The sequence below is a fragment of the Paroedura picta genome, chromosome 5 (assembly GCF_049243985.1).
Source record: "Paroedura picta isolate Pp20150507F chromosome 5, Ppicta_v3.0, whole genome shotgun sequence".
Taxonomy (NCBI): Eukaryota; Metazoa; Chordata; class Lepidosauria; order Squamata; family Gekkonidae; genus Paroedura; species Paroedura picta.
The window spans coordinates 84,265,254-84,278,374 of NC_135373.1; the positions used below are offsets into that span (position 1 = coordinate 84,265,254).

Here is a 13,121-nt window from a genome sequence, read left to right on the forward strand (position 1 = left end):
TACATTTGTACCTGCAGCGATAGAAAGCTAATCACATTTTTAGGTGCACTGCCACCTTGATAGTGATACTTTCTGTCATCTCTGTTCGTCATTTCAAAGACTGGTTGCATGTATTTAATATCTTCTCCCCACCCCAAATAAGTCCATGCATAAAAATTAAACCAGCAGCTCCTAGAGTGAGAAGCAGATAATTCCTCCACCCTCACTTTTTTCTAATGTGAATTTGGGTCAAACTGGAGAGTGGGTCACTTTCACACAAACTCTAGTCCCACCCTGACAGCACATGAAAACACTTCAAATCAGAATTTGAAACTATGCTTTTTAAGCACACTTCAAACCTTGCTATCAATTAAACATAGATTAATGTTTTAGCCTGAAAAATCCCAGTTCCTATTTCCCTTGACTGAATCATACCCATGACTCTATTTTTGCAACTTTTTCTGACATCAAAATTTCCCCATGCTGTTTTCAGATTGAGTTGTGTGTCAAAATTGTTCATTATATGTTGTTATTTGTATGCTACATACAGATGAAGTTCATTGTATGGATTCACATGGTTATATGTATATAAAAATTGCAAACACAATACCAACTAATATATAAAACCAACTGTGAAAAGATAGATATAAATCTGTTGGCAAAACGATGCATGAGTATAAAAAGAAATGAAAGCAGAACATATGCTCGTCCTGGCACAAACATAATGATCCCAATCATTAATGCGGAAAGGAAAATGAAAATGGAGGAGAGGGGGAGGAGAGATTGGAAAATAACACACAAACTCATGAGAAAAAGGTGAAAAGTTATTGGGGAGAGGGCATAAAATTGCTAGGTGAGAAGAAAATACATAGCCAGCAAGAATGACAGACTCTAATATGGAGCACTGGATTTGATGCCCCACTCCTCCACATGAAGACAGCTCAGTGACCTTGGGCTAGTCACAGTTCTTCTAAGTCTGTTCTCACTGAGCAGTTCTCTTAGAGCTCTCTCAGCCCCGCCTACTTCACAGGGTGTCTGTTGTGTGGAGAGAAAGGGAAAGGTCTTTGTAAACAGCTTTGGGACTCCTTCAGGTAGTGAAAACCGGGGTATAAAGAACAGAACACCTACTTGGGACCAGCATTGCCATTGAAATATAAATATACCTACAGTTTAGAGTCTGGGTACTCCTTTCATCTCTAAATCCTGATCCTTAAATCCTGCCATTATTTATTTTTAAAATTTAGTCTTGAAAATCTTCAATAAAAGGTCTAAAAATGGGATGCATTTACCCTTTCAGTAAGTTTCATGGTAATTGCCAGCATCTCTCTAGCTAATGGAATGTGCGTGACACTTTTGTCATTGATCATCTTTGGGCCACATCTACCACTACCAAACGGTGGAAATCAAAATGGAACATGCAAAAGTGCTGTCATCTTGATAAGCAATCACTGCAAGCAAATACTTGAAGACATCTCAAGAGAAGGATGTATTGTGCTCAGAGGGAGGTCTCTGAATTAAAATGAAAATCTAAAAGCAAAATGTAAACTGTTGCTCTGTACTTCCTCCAAGAACAAGAAACATTTTATCCTAGGTATCTTTTAACCCATTGAATATTCAGAGCCAGAAGATTACCTGAACTGTGCTTTGGTTGCCCTTACAGGATAACCTAAAATAAAAATAATTTTTGAACTCCTTTAAGAATAAATTTGAGGTACATTTGGGATACCTATAAGTTTGTCAAAGTTCCAAACCAATCTTACAAAAGATAAAGTAGTAGGAAAATTTGGCAAAGAGATATATCATCAGATTTCACATGTAACCAAATGTGGACAATGGCTATTTCCATGGAAACTAGTTATTTATAATGATCTCCTTTTCTTTTGTGAAAAGCCCAGCAGGCAGAAAAACAGATTTATCTCAGTATCCATTACTGCAAAAGGGGAGGGTGATTAGATACATATAATGTGAAGGATAGGAATTGAACTGACAAAAGGTTAAAAATTCAGTGTCAGCTGTAAATCTATTCTTAACTGTCCTCATTTTGTCTTGATTCCCCCCCCCCCCCAGCTCTGAAGAGTTCCCGGGAGAGGGTGTATGTGTGCAATGATACTTCCTCAATCAAGGCCTGTATTACAATTTTTAAGATACTCCAGACATCACTACTTACCCTACTAATAGAGGGGCACCCCATGTGCAGGTATATTGGGTGCTTGAAACAGAAACAGGGAGAATGCTAAGTGGAATCAGACATTCACCCTTTTTGATTGAAAGCCAGGAAAAGTTTTCAAGTGTACAAGTGCCCTCAAAAAAAAGCAATGGCAATGGGGGTCAGAACTTAGTTAAAAGGCTAATGAAGACTGTAAGGAATAGGACAGCTCATTTTACTTTTCAGGAGTGGCATCTGAGCTCATTTTTATCCTGCCTTTTCCTTTGGCAAACTTCCTCTTTTTTGTGCCTTTGAAAGAGATGAACACAGACTTGCCATAATTTTGGAAAGCCTCAAACAAAATTTGAACTAAAACTAACATCCTCAAACCACATGGAGGAGAAAGTCCAAGGATAGCCCCTGACATGCATACAGCAATAACCCCTATATGGATGATGAGCTTTGTAGGGTAGCTTGGTCACCCATATTATTTTGACAGTTGATTAGAAACTTACCACATGTTACATGCAGATGGGTAGTGAAATGACCATCTATGGGGGCTTAATGTAGGTAACCTTCACAATACCACTTCAGAGGACATAAAAGCAAAATCAGCCACAGAGTCCTTGTTCAGCATGAAGACTGAAATACAGACAAAACCTTTAATCTCATATCTGCAAAACTGGGAAGTCATGGGGGTCTGTGAAGTAGGCTCAGTTATGCCAATTTATCATATTTAAAAGTATGCCTGTGGCAATGATGCCTTGAAACAACTAGCGATTTATGGAGCTTGCCAATGTTATACAAGCAAAGCCACTAATAACCTTGACTAGCAATGCCTCATATGGTTTTTGACATTAGCTAAAATCTTTTTATTTACCAGATGTTTATTAAGTAGTTGCTTTCCCTCTTGGCCTTCTACTTGTGATATGGTTTTATTTTGCTGTTATGAAATTTTGAGATTATTAATATTGTTTTGATGCCAGATTTTATAGTTGGTTTATATTTATATGCCGCTTTGGGCAAGATGGTAGGAAAATGGCATACATCAAAATAAATTAATATGCATGCATTCTAATTGCCTTTGTCATTGCAACTATCATGACTATATTTATTGGAACAGCATTTCAGTCCCATGGCACCTTTATGCTCAACAAAGTTTTATTCAAGGTGTAAGCTTTCATGTGCATAACAAACTTCCATCAGAAACAATGAAATGGAAATTACAAGACTACATATATAAGAGAGAATAGTCCATGGATTAGGACACAGCATAATTAAGAGGTTTACCAGATACAAGGATCTAACAGAAATAAGCTAAGTTGTGCTGTGTATTAATCCATGACCCAATCTCTATATAAATGGTCTTGTGATTTCCATTTCATTGTGTCTGATGAAGAGCTTACACCTTGAATAAAACTTTGTTGGTCTTAAAGGTGCCAGTGGGCACTATCTTCATTCTGCTACTTCAGACCAACATGGCTACCCCCTTTAATCTATGATTACTGGATCACGTAGCATTTCTGTATCCAGTTTATGCAATCCATGCTCCATGTTTAATATGAAACTGCTGATGTATTTGTGAAACTAAGGAACACTAACCTGTGAGTACTTTTCAACTGCTGAGAACCCTTTTGTATGTGATAATGGTACTTACAAATTTCTAGAGTGCTAGAATTATGGTCTGACAAGTGGCTACTCCAGCCAGTATAAGGATAGAGCAGCAGTGCATTGCTTTTTCCCCACATGTCACCTGAACTCATAAGTGCAAAGGCTGGTGAAGTGTACTTAAGGCTGACATTATTTAGAAATATTGTGCATTTATTAGCAGCACTTATGGCACCATGTCTTTTTGTTCAGAGGAGCTTATAACACAATTAACATCTTAGTAACTTTTATACATTTTATAGCTAGAAAGGCTTTTAGAAAACATATTTATTTATTACATTTATATACTACCCTTGAGAAAGCAAGCCTGGATGTGAACGTCTCCCATTCTTCATTTTCCTCTTTGAGGAAGGTTATCAAGAAACTTCTTCATCCACACGGATCATAGGCTACTACGGACTTATCTGGGTCTATTTGCCTCCTTGTTCACTCCTTGCCATGGCAGATGATTTCTGGTATTCTGGAAGAGAGAAGAGAGAGGCAAGCCAGATTTGGTTCACTCAGAAGATCAGGCTGGCACTTCTGCCATGCTGCCTACAGATGACCCATCTCTATAGAAGTGCAAGAAACAGATTTAGTTGAATATATTGCAACCACCACAAAATAAATAGATGACTCTCTTTTGTTTATTTGTTTTATTCATGTATTCATTTTGTTCTATTTAATTTTATTTCTTTTTTATTTAATTATTTACTTGTTAATACAAAATGAAAAAATGAGAGACAAAGAGAGAATAAAAGATCTAAATTGTGACCATTTGGGCCTCAATGCTTTTTTCCTAAAGTTTATTAGTTGTTTTATCACTGCTCTAGAGTGTGGTTATTTCTCTTTGCAGACCAGAAAGCATTCCCAATGTTGCAGAAAATTATCCAGAGGCTCCCTGTGAAGTAGGCTTGTTAGTTTGACCATTGAAATGAGATCTTTTAGTTTACTCATCCACGTCTCTGTTTCAGGCATCAGCGGCTGTTTCCATCTCTGTGCTATTACTAACTGTGCTGCCTCAGTTGCATAGAAGAACAGTGCTCTTAACTGTTTTGGCATATTCATTGGCATAAATCACAATAGTACAGATTTAACAAGCATTGGGAAATTGTATTTCATAATATTCTGCATCTCAGAGTTGACTTTGACCCAAAATTTTTGGATGACTTCACAGGTCCACCACATATGATAGAAGGATCCAATTGCTTTTTCTTTTTCTTTTTCTTTTTGCACCTCCAACATTTGCCATGTTTTTTTTTAGAGATTTTCTTTATATATATATATATATATTTTGGGGGGGATGATGTATTATCTATAAAACATTTTGTATGAGCCCTCTCTTAATTGATCAGTATTCCTAATTTAACTGGTTATCTAGGATAGCCTGTTTTAGCTTCAGTCCACAAGATACTCAGTTCTGCATGTTTGCATCAGCACCCTCTCCCTAATGTATTTATCTTATTAATTTTTAAATTTATACCCCAGCCCTCCTGACAAGACAACAATATTGGGTTTAATTGGGTTGTTCAATGCATTAATTCAGTTAATTAATTATTGATGGAGATCATGTAATTAAATATGCTAACATATTTAAATAATAAGACTGTGCTAGGAAGCTTGGCAATGGTGGCCTTTGATGGGCAGATGTTTCCTCCAAACTTTGTCTGCCTTTTCCACTGATCTTATTTATCATAGCCTGCACACAGTGCGCAGAGACATGCCTAACACCACACCATTCCCCTGATATACCACATGACCACTACCAGATTCAGAAAGATGTTGTTCAGCTCTAAGAGTATTCCTTCCTAGTCACATCCCACTGTATAGACAATGATGCACTGTTCCAGACCTACTTTCTATCACTGATGATGCCTCAGGGTGTTTGTTGACCATCCCTACCTGTCAATCAATCAATTTTTATTTACGGTCATAGACCAACCAGTAGAAAACATAAAATTACAGATATAAAATAAATTATGAATGGATAAAAACAAGAAATAAAAACAATTGTATAGGGTTGGTCCAGCTCTGACTTATTTTTATAGCTCCCCAAGCAAATTTGGCAATCATTTTCGATAGGTCTTTATTTGTGTCTGACAGTATTAGCTTAAGACACTGTTTCCTCAGACCTCTGGGGCCTTCTGCAAGCAATGAGTCCAGTGAATCTGTATGGAGGTGACAATAGAGTCTGCACTCAAATAGGACATGTTCAGCTGTCTCTATTTGGCCTTCATCACAGATACACTTGCGTGCTTCTATCAGTAGCCCCTTAAACTTTCCTTCCAGAAAAGTGGAAGGGAGAGCATTATAATGGAGAAGAGTGAAAGTTCTCCTTTGTTGATAATTTAGAAGATCAGTTAGATATGACATCAGGACAGTCTTGTTAAGAAGGTCTTTTCCAAAAAGTGGGTCCAAGATCTTATTGATATCATGCTGTCTTTCATCCCTACCTGTCATGATCAGCTCATTCTCTCCCTGCCACACAAGGGGGTTAGCCTAGCTTAACACCCTTTGTCCCACCGGCTTACTGTCATGTTCTGCAGGCCTTGACATGGGACTGCCAAATACAAGTCACCCTACACATATAAATATTAACCTTAGTCATTGCACACTTGACCTGAGTGGGCTTCAGAGGTCCTCACCAAATCCTCCTTTATAGAAAGAATAATAGCTTTTGGTAGCAAAAATCTTAACTTTTTCAAACCATAGAATCACAGAGTTGGAAGAAACCCCCAGGGTCATCTAGTCCAACCTCCTGCAGAATGCAGGAAACTTACAACTCAGCATTCTTTGGAGAAAGGCTAGCTCCTATAAGACACTCACTGGACACTGGTAGTGCTCATCTCGACCAGGGCCTGTTTTAGAAACATAAGAGGCCTCAAAGAATTGTATCTGGCCTTATGGTCCATAGAATCGATTAAGGTCCTTAGTGTCCTACATAGTTAACAAATTGGTCCATTCTGCGCAACTTAAATGTAGCTGAATTGTAACACTTTGTAAACACTACATTTTTGACATTATGCACAACATCGTACACAAACCGCAGCACTCCCACAACATTCGTTTTTTATAGCGCTTTGGTGGGAATCGTAAAAAGCGCTTGATTCCTGAGAACAACATGCAACACATCAGCAAAATACATGTGCATTCTCAAAATAGCGTTAGGAATAAGGTCCCTCCTCCACTCCCACCCCCAAGCTTCTGTGAGATGGGAATGCCTTTTTCCTACAAACCATATAAATCAACAAACAAGCAAGCACGCTTTGTGTTTGACAGAAGGTTTTGAACTTTTAACTTTAAACTGTAAACTGTCAAAGTAAGCATCATAATGTCACAGAGACCCTTGCTCACCATATGCCCGAATGCTGCCCTGCCTGCACTAACTCACATTATATGTTATTTTTTTTTCTTGGAGATGCGTGTCACTGATTACATGCATGTCCGCCAGCAGGCTGTATTAATTAGCATGGATGGAGGAACTGTGAAAGCTTCCTCAGCGGGCTTTTTTCCCATCTCCAATGAATACCTCCTCCCTGGTTTAGCCTTGTGTAAAAAGCCATTTTGGGGGGGAAATTACAATGAAATACAGTTCCATGTGAAGCAAAGAAGCATTGTTGCCACTTCTGTTTTTGGATTAAAAAAAAAAATTAAAGGGAAAGGGGCATTTTGGAGCCATGAGGGCGATCTGTTTGATTGGCTCTTCAGTTTGATTGATGGGCTGAGGCAGGCAGAAGCGCCACAAATTTAGAGCGTCTTTTTTGCAATTCCTGCAAGACCAGAAACATGTGCATTACCAAAAAAGCACTATGGGTGCATGAATATTGTGCTACAATTTGCACTGTGTGAAATGTCAAAATTCCAGTACAAATTATAGCAGTTCGGGCTGCCGCAGACATCCAGCAACATTTGCAGATGTGCAGAATGGACCATTATATCCCTGTACATAAATAAGACAACTATATATTTAACATATCTGTTCCTTTATTTTATGAATACTGCTTTATTTATTTATGCCTGACCATTGGTAAAGGCAGCGATGCTGAAATGCATCTGGTCAGTGGTGGCATTAGTATGTATGTACACTTGGATTTTAATGAGGCTATATTTTATGACGTGTTTTTAATTTTAATAAACATTAATATTCAATTTTACCACATGTTTTACCCTACAGAGGCTTGAGCACAATTTCTTTATTTTGACTCTTTTTTGGGGGTGACTTCTTGATATGCTCACACCTATAAAACACAAAATTGTTAACTTATCTAATGTAAGCTTTAAAAGCCTCTTTTCACCACCTACTAATTTGCTAACTCACCTTTCCTGGCATTTTCAGCCTGGCAAGAGCAGATGCAGCTCCAGTTCTAAATGAATGAGTCCAAACTCCCAGGTAAGCAGCCTCTCAGCTGCCAGTGTCTGTCAGGTAATTGCCCAAAATTGGTATTGTGTTATTGGTGACCTGCCTTTATGCCAAAACTAAAGGCAAAGCCCCCTGAGTTCAAATCACTCCTGCTGATTATGTGTTTCAACAATCCAATAAGATTTTGTGCCTTCCTTGTCACAGGAAAGATTTATGTGCTCTGAAGAGAAACCAGAGTATACCAGAGTATACCTTCCTTGTTTCTAAGGGGATGTGGCAAACCAATCCCCTGTTTTAATGCTGCAAATTCCACGTCTGCAAAAAGGAGCCTTGAGTTTCAAAAGCTTAACCTGAAATTCTTGTTTTTATAACACTACTGGTCTTGAATCTAACAGCTCTTCGTGTGTTGCTTTAGGCATTTGCCCATTTTAGGCATTTGATCAACTCTTAGCAGTTCTCAGCATTCTAAGTATGCCTAGTTCTTATCAAGCCATTCCTGGGAGACAAGTGTTTAATTTTCAAACTAATTCTTTGAATAGTTACAGTGTCACAAGACTAACTAAAAAAAACTAACCTTACCTGCGGTTTGATGCCTCATTTCTTGAATGAAAGGCACTCAACTATGATCAAGTGGGGGCCAACCAGGGATCATGGAGGATATAAATGATTTGAACCCCTCCTCCCATGTAGCTATGACCTTCAGGGATTTTATAAACTCTCAAGGAGTTGAGCAGGCTATTGTCTTGTCACCACTGTTTTTGCTCTTTTAACTGATTTTCAAATGCTTTCAATGATTTATATATCCTGGAGCACATTCAGTCCATATTAGGCAATTCTTCTTTTAGCTTAATACATAAAGTCATGTTTTTTTCCATCCCTGAGAAATTCCTTATCTTATTTGTGGGTGATCTGGTTGTTGCTTCTTGGCTGACGGGGCCAAATCGTACTGCAAAGAATCATGGGAGGGGAGGAACAGTTTTGAAACCTTTCCACTCCACCCCAGATTCCCTCTCCATAATATTATACATTCAGAGAAGTTAAAATAGGAAACTCTCCACCTCTATCCTTTAGCTGTTTCCCAACTGCTTTCAATATTCAGCGTCTCCTGGGTGTAAACTGCATGGAGCTTTTATTCCAATCCCAGGTCGATTCAGCCCCAGCACTCTACACAGAATGCAATTTCTGTTTGGATTTTGGGTGATTTAAATTGATCCAGAGTGACCCTACCTTTATTATGCAATATCTCAGAGTGCTTTTAATCCTGAATATATTATAAAATCGCATTGTTTTGAATCTGGGCTCTCCTCTGTGGTAGATGACCCGTGATTGGCTACAGGTGGTCATGTGACAAGCTTGCCTTAAAGGAGAAGCCCCTAATTTCTCTCAACTAATGTAGGCCTTGGATTTATTTTTGTGCCATCTTCGTTCCCCCCCCCACCTTCAAGAAAAGAAAGGATTTTTTCCTCCCTCCTCTGACTTCTTGGATCCTCTCCCCCCTTTAAGAAAACAAAGAAAGAGTCTCCATTTGCCTCTCCCCCCCTCTTCTGAGCCTTCCTAACCACGTGCAGAAGACTTTCCTGTTTCAATGGGGGGGGGGGGGGAAGAGGAAGACCCGAGTTCAAAGAGATCTGAATTCAACAGGATTGACAATGGAATAAACAAAGTAAGTGCAGACTCTGCCCTGGAGGATCTTTAGTCCTCATTATGCCAGATTTTGTTTTTGACATGTTTAAGTAAATGGAAGCTTTTTATGTTTCCTTTAAAATTTCTCATGTATGTCACCTGATAGGAGACCTTGAGATGTCACTATAAATAAAACTCAGTGGCAACCGAGGAATGTGTGAAACCCCCTGAGATATTTTACTAGTTTTTAAAAATTATTTAAACATTTGGAATTTCCTTCACATTTCATTCTGAAATTCTAAACGTCAGGCTGCTCTTAGAAACAAGTGCGAGACCAGTGAGAGGGGAAAATTATTATTATTATTATTATTATTATTATTATTATTATTATTATTATTATTATTATTATTATATTTATATTTATATTTATATTTATATTTATATTTATATTTATATTTATATTTATATTTATATTTATATTTATATTTATATTTATATTTATATTTATATTTATATTTATATTTATATTTATATTTATATTTATATCCCGCCACTCCCTTGCGGCTCGTAGCAAAAAATAGCAAAAAACAAACAAGATGCCAGTCTCATTTCTTCTCCATGCCGTCTTACACATTCACTCAGACTGTTGTAATGTGTAGTTTGGCCTATAACGTTAACATTCCAGTTGGCATAAAGTAAAATTTCTAGTATACATGTGTGTATAAGACCGTCAAGTTATTGGGTTGATTGAAAACCTTCTGAGTGAGCTTGGCTACTAGCACCCTACCTGTCCACGGATCACCTGGTCACAGTGATCTATGCAACAGTCACTTATAGATTAGACTTCTATAATTCGCTCTACATAGGCCTTCCCTTGTCTTTGTCCCAGAAATTACAGTTGATGCAAATTGCAGCTGCTAGGGTCCTCACAAGGTTATCTTGGAGGGCCCATGTCCAGCCTATGCTGAGGCAGCTGCATTGGTTGCTGATCAGCAAGATGGAGCTCTTCTGCCAGGCATTTGGTTGAGGCCAGGCTAGAAGAACTGCTCTCTGCAGGCCTCATGTAGCCTCTGGGACATATCTGCAGCTGCACTCTGGGGAATTTGCGACTCTTAATTTTGGGTAGGTTCAGTCTTGTGGCTTCATCCTGGTTTTGTTTTTACTGTCATCTTTGGTTTTTATTGGGATTTTATCATTTTATTGATTTTTAGATTTCTGTAAACTGCTTCAAGCCAATGCTCTCGGGAGTGGTGGTATAGAAATGTGAAAATAAATACAATTTATTTGCTTTGAAGTTTATGATACCTCTAATAATTATTGACCCAGGCAATAAAACCACACAATTGTAACTGTGAGTAAATATTCTGAATAAACATTAATTTAACTGGATAAATATGCAATAGCTAGTTTGATCTGGAAGAATGGTAGAACTGGTTTAAATGGATACATACTTAAAGAGAGGTATTCTTGGATATGAACTAACAGTGTGGTGTGGTGATTCAGAGTGAGCCAGGTTTGATTCCTCACTCCTCCATATGTAGCCAGCTGGGTGACCTTGGGCTAGTCATGGTCTTGATACAACTGTTCTCACAAAGCACACCTTTCAGAGCTCTCTCAGCCCCACCTACCCCACAGAGTGTATGTTGTGTGGAGAGGAAGGGAAGGGTAAACTGCTTTGAGACTCCTTCAGGCAGTGAAAACTGGGGTATAAAAACCAACTCTTCTTCATATAAAATTACTATTTGAGTTACCCTACTCTTAAGAAAATTGCATGTGTATATTGAAGGTAGGTAACCTGAACTTGTGAAAATGTATATACTTCTAATGAAAACCCAGACATTTAAAAAAGGAAGAGGGCAAAAGTAAAATGAAAATCACAGGTTGTGAACTAATATTGCAGCTTTAGTTTTCTTCAGTTCGCAATAGCATCTGGCAAATGACAGATGGGTACTCTGAATATATGATGTCAATTATTTTTAAGGCATAAATATCTGTTGAAATGTAGTGATTCCCCTTTTAAGTATTTTTATTATTTGATGAAATGATACATGGCATTTGGAATAAAAAGTAAATCAACAATTCAATATTTCATTACCTGAAGATTGAAAAACGTCTGCTGTAAAAATTCTCCTAAATTGCACATGAACAAGGAAGAACGCCATCATGTAGCTGATGAACAGTGTGGAAACCTGACACATCCAGGATGAATGAACACATAAAAGTTCAAGAACGTACAGAAAATAAGCACAACAGAGTCTCCAAATACCAAATAGTCCACTTTAATATACTGCACTACAGATACTTTTCATTATAGCTGTACTTGCCAACAATACAGAAGCTTATTCTTCAAATTGTTTCCATTTTAAACCATGTTTCTGAGGGACATTTAGCACTACTTTAAAGAAGGGACTATATGTAACATGCTCAACATGGGACCAATTTTTTTTTCAAAAAAACAATGTAATATCCTTTCATTTTGAACAAATGAAGAGTACAAGCCATTAACCTATAAACCTCAGAATAGTTATGATATTCCCTCTGCCGGTATCAAGGAAAGGTTTAATTACACGTGCAAAATGTCAAAAATGCATAGCTAAGGAAATGCAGAGTTGAGAATGTTTAAAGTTGTACATCAGAGTATAGCCAGACAACTTCTATAAAACCAAATGAGCCGCATGGCTGGAGAACTGCTGAAACACAGGCATTAAAATACAAGATTATTCTGAAAATACTAATTTTCACAACAAGTATAAACTTATGCTGTGTTCTAATATGGATCACAAAAGGTCAGTTTTTTGTATTACATGCTGTAATGAATGACTACTAAAGCAATAGTTTCCTCTTGAAATGTGACTATAGTATGCTGGTCTTGCATGGTAATCCCCCATCCCAATACCAACCAGGGCTTAGTTTCCCAGTTCAGATGAGATTTGACCTGGCCTACCCAGGTCAAAACCAATAATGGAAAGAAATTATGACATTTTATATTTAGGACACAGTTAATTTCCATGTTATTTTTAATTATTTGAAATCTTGCTCTGTGACAAATAGCATCACTTTTTAAATGCCACATTTAAATATTCTATGTGGTATTAACTAATATTGTGATCACACTAGACCTGTGATTTTAAGGATTTTGCTGACCTAGCAGCACGACAGGTGATATTTTAAATGGCTCAGTTTGTTTTGCTTGATGTCTCTTGGCAAATTTTTAGTTATGTGTAGGACAGGAATATGGAAAAAAGTGCTATCACTGTAAAATCAAGAATTTAAAAAATAAAAATGGGGAACAATGAATGCAAATACCATTATACTTCCATAGCATTCAAAAACCTGCTTATTGCTGACAGTTTTATTAAAACTTCT

General features: G+C 37.6%; 1 long non-coding RNA gene across 1 annotated transcript; it reads right to left on the bottom strand.

Moving 5' to 3' along the window:
• Positions 1-2,637: 2,637 nt before the first annotated feature.
• Positions 2,638-8,362, bottom strand: LOC143839099 (uncharacterized). Its single transcript, XR_013231606.1, has 3 exons — positions 8,091-8,362; positions 4,085-4,253; positions 2,638-2,767 (listed from the first exon to the last, which is right to left on the bottom strand). It is a non-coding gene; the product is annotated as an uncharacterized LOC143839099 (long non-coding RNA).
• Positions 8,363-13,121: the final 4,759 nt, after the last annotated feature.